The sequence below is a fragment of the Mastomys coucha genome, unplaced genomic scaffold, assembly GCF_008632895.1.
Source record: "Mastomys coucha isolate ucsf_1 unplaced genomic scaffold, UCSF_Mcou_1 pScaffold5, whole genome shotgun sequence".
Classification (NCBI taxonomy): domain Eukaryota; kingdom Metazoa; phylum Chordata; class Mammalia; order Rodentia; family Muridae; genus Mastomys; species Mastomys coucha.
The window spans coordinates 23,711,306-23,715,361 of record NW_022196911.1 but is presented as its reverse complement, the minus strand read 5'-3'; the positions used below and the strand labels follow the sequence as shown (position 1 = coordinate 23,715,361).

Sequence of the window (4,056 nt, the reverse complement as noted above, 5' to 3'; positions counted from 1 at the left end):
GCTGATTAGTTTGTGGGAGCTTTGGAAGATGAGAATATTGAGAAAGTCCGGCAATGGTGGTGCATGCCTTTAATCCCAGCACTTGGGAGGCAGAGGCAGGCAGATTTCTAAGTTTTAGGCCAGCTTGGTCTACAGAGTGAGTTCCAGGACAGCCAGGGCTACACAGAGAAACCCTGTTGAGAGAGAGAGAGAGAGAAAGAGAGAGAGAGAGACAGAGAGACAGAGAGACAGAGAGACAGAGAGAGACAGAGACAGAGACAGAGACAGAGACAGACAGAGAGACAGAGAGACAGAGAGACAGAGAGAGGAGCGGGAGCGGTTGGAGCATGTGAAAGGTCCAGTCCTGCCATTCCAAAGCTGCGGGATCTCCATGCCACAGGGCAATGACAGGATAACCAGGAGTCGTCCTAGTGAGGACCCAATATTGATGGTGTCACAGAAGCCAGAGGCCTCCAATCAGACCATTGACGCATTACAATGAACCTCTGCACATGAAGAAATGTGGACAGAGTGATGCACGTGACACACTGCAGCTCCCACAACGTCAAAGTTTTATGCTTTGTTTTGTTTATTTTTGTTTGTTTTTTATTTTCTTTTGTGGGTGTGGAGGGAGGTTGCAAGGGCAGAGAGCAGGTGAAGGGACAGGGAGATGAGTGGGACTGGCGTGCATGATGGGAAATTCACAATGAAACAATAAAAAGTTGGGGGTGGGGAGAATGAGTGAGAGGGAGAATCTGGGAAGTGCTCCCTCAGGGTTAGCACACACACACACACACACACACACACACACACACACACACACACAGTGGTCTGAAGGCAGCAAAGCCTGCATCTCATGCTGGCAGCCAAAACTTGGCAATGTGTGAGAGCATCTCACGTGCTACTGGGTTTGAAGGCATGAAGGGACTCCAGGCCCTGTGGTAGAGCTGGAGTCCCTGAACAGAGGCCAGGAAGGAGCTGTTAGTGAAGGTACAACATCTGTTTGGGGGTATCCATCAGAGAGATGGGTTTAAGTCAATAGAAGGTCTTTAGTAGCTGGCTAGCAATTATACTGGGTATTACGTACAGTGTAGCCCTGAGCCTTTCTCAGGGTGAGCTTTTAAGCATAAAAACCACGTTTTGAGTTGACATGCTTCAGTTAACAAGAACAGTTAGCCAGAAGCAGAACTACGGAAGTAAAAAAACCAAGGTTAGTTCATTTAGAGACTTTCTCAGAGCTGTGGACTCTGATGGATTGGGTCTTTGCTTTAGTTTTGGCAGGTGGTGCTCTCTGTGTGCTGAGTTTTGCAGCCTGCATGGCACATCCATCATGGCACGTCCATCAGGGCACATCCATCATGGCACATCCATCATGGCACGTCCATCATGGCATGTCCATCATGGCACGTCCATCATGGAGTCAGCTGTGCTAAGGTCTGGGCCCTTTACAGTTCAGTTGGAGCAGACCCCAGCATTTTGGAGAAGCCAGAGCCACGGGAGGACAGAAGCAGCTGTGGAGTTGACTTAATCTGAGCCTAGAAGACATGCTGTGTGTGCTGCAGAGGGAGGAGCTGGAGATGTGACCAAGCCATTTTGAAGGAGAGCAGATCACGGATGAATCCCAGACACTGGGCACTGAGTCATTCACACCGTTGGACTTTGGACTCGCCTTGTTCAGATTGCAGTGATGTCTTGGTTCTTCCCTTTTGAAGTAAGAAACTATTTAACTGATTTTTTAAAGGTTATTTTTACAGGAGACCACAGTTGAGAAACCGTGACATTTAAAAGAAACTTTGAATTTTCAGAGAGACTTTGGTTTTAGTTTAGTTGTTTAGTTTAGCTTTTTGAGACAGAGCAACCCACGATGTAGCCCCAGCTGTTCTGAAATTCTATGTAGACCAGAGATCTGCCTGCCTCTACCTTCCAGGTGCTGGGATTAAAAATGTGTGCCACCATGCCCTTCAAGACTTTGGATTTTAAAAGAAACAATGGATAGTTTAAAGAGACAGTTTTTGAAGTATGTAAAATGTATTTTGAATGAATTTGAAAATGTAAAGACTGGGCTAGAGAGATGACTCAGCTGTTAGCACTTACTGCTCTTCCGAAGGTCCTGAGTTCAAATCCCAGCAACCACATGATGACTCACATCCATCTGTAAAGAGATCTGATGCCCTCGTCTGGTGTGTCTGAAGACAGCTACTTATACATACTTACATATAATAAATAAGTAAATCTTTAAAAAAAAAAGAAAATGTAAAGACTGTGGAACCTTTAAAATTACATGTACTATGTCTATATTGTGATATTATTATTATTATTATTATTATTATTATTATTACACTGTCACTAATACTTTATTGGTTTCTTATAGACCTGAACCCAGCTGGGTGTGTTCAGGGCAGGGTCACTATTCACCAGATTCCAGGTGGGTAATGAGAAAGCCTTGGCCTAGCCTCCAGCCCCTTCAGAATGTGGAGGAAGATCTAGCGTTTTCTGGGCCAGCACAGGACAACCAGGTAGGGGCACAGGTGAGATCCAAGACTCAGGCTCACCGATGTTTACCCATCTCAGTTGTGTTTGGAAAAGTATTTCTTGCTGCATCCACATTGGGCTTGATGGTGTTGCTGCCGGGCTTCCAGCCATGATCGTCTGTATACTGAAAGGCCTGGACTAGGTGGAGAGTCTCATCTACAGAGTGTCCTACAGGTAGGTCATTGATTGTGATCTGGCAAAGGACACCCTTGGCATCGCTGATAAAGAGGCCACTGTAAGCAATGCCCTCATCATTTTTCAGCACGATGTAATTCTGGGACAAGCTTTTAGTCATACCAGCAAGCAGAGGGATACTCAGAGGGCCCAAGCCTCCATCCTTGATCCATGCCAGGTGGGTGAACTGAGAGTCCATAGACATTCCCAGCATCTCGAAGCCTAGCATTCAGAAGTTCTCAGAGTGGTCACTAAAAACAATGATCTCCATGGGACAAGCCAAAGTGAAGTCCAGTGGGTAGAAAAAGAGGACCACGTACTTCCCTCTGTAATCCAAAAACTTGATTTCCTGGAAGGCACCATCCACCATTGCACTGTGGTGGCCTTGGAGTCAGGGGCTGGCTTTCCAATGTGAGCATTGTAGGAGGCCATGATTGCCTGGGCAAGAGCGGGACATGCAGGCAACCAGACACGAGCTGAGGCAGGAAAGAGATCTATATTGTGATATTAATCTGAGATCTTGGAGATGAAGGAAAGGCTATTGTTAAATAGTCTTATATTAGTTATCAAGTTGACAAGGGGTCAGTTATTCTGACACAGGCTAGTGTCATTTGAGAAGAGGGGTTCTGAATTGAAAAAATGCCTCCATAAGATTTACTGGTAGGCTCTGCCCCTAGAGGCATTGCAGGTGTGGCTGCTGTGTGACTTGTGTATCAGTAGATGACAGAGGAGACAGGCTATGTCTATGCTCAGTGTTCTGACCTTTGAATATCTGAATGATTAGTGGCCTAACAGTCTCTGAAAATAAGCAGGCCTGGGGAGCTAAACATACCTGAGATGACCCCTGCCCAGTGCCATAACAGCACCCCTGAGACCACTCCTGAGATGACCCCAGACCCTTAGAGACCCTGAGTGCCACTACGAGGCACTCATAGAACAGAGAGGCAGAAAGATGTGGGCACAATGAAGAGAGGCAGAACTGGAGACTCTAGGGTAGTGAAGGACAGCCTGGTGGTGGCATCTGGGGCCATATCTGGGTCCATGGTCTTTCAAGAGCAGAGGTCTGTTACGGCCAAAGGCCAGACAAACATCTCTGGTCTGGACTGCTGCCAGGGGACACGTTGATGTCTGAAGGCTGTGCAAAACTGGCCCCAACCTCTTGCCTGGGCATTGTGGGAGAGCTGGCCCAGAGGTCATGAGAGTAGGAGAGCTGACCCTGCCCCTAGCCAGCTGCAGCACTCTGGAAGTGGGCTTCCAAAGCACAGAAGAGCTGGCCCTGGTTGCAGGAGTTGTGGGTGAGCTGGCCCCAAGGTTATAAGTATGGGAGAGACAGCCCTGCTGCTGGTCTCCCATGTGGTAGCATGAATCAGG

The 4,056-nt window shown here is 47.4% G+C and overlaps 1 non-coding gene and 1 pseudogene across 1 annotated transcript; one reads left to right on the top strand and one right to left on the bottom strand.

Moving 5' to 3' along the window:
- Positions 1-2,546: 2,546 nt before the first annotated feature.
- On the bottom strand, positions 2,547-3,117 carry LOC116078268 (annotated as a pseudogene).
- A 234-nt stretch (positions 3,118-3,351) lies between these two features.
- LOC116079445 lies at positions 3,352-3,481 on the top strand. The gene has a single exon (XR_004113996.1). It is a non-coding gene; the product is annotated as a small nucleolar RNA SNORA17 (small nucleolar RNA).
- The last annotated feature ends 575 nt before the right edge of the window (positions 3,482-4,056 follow it).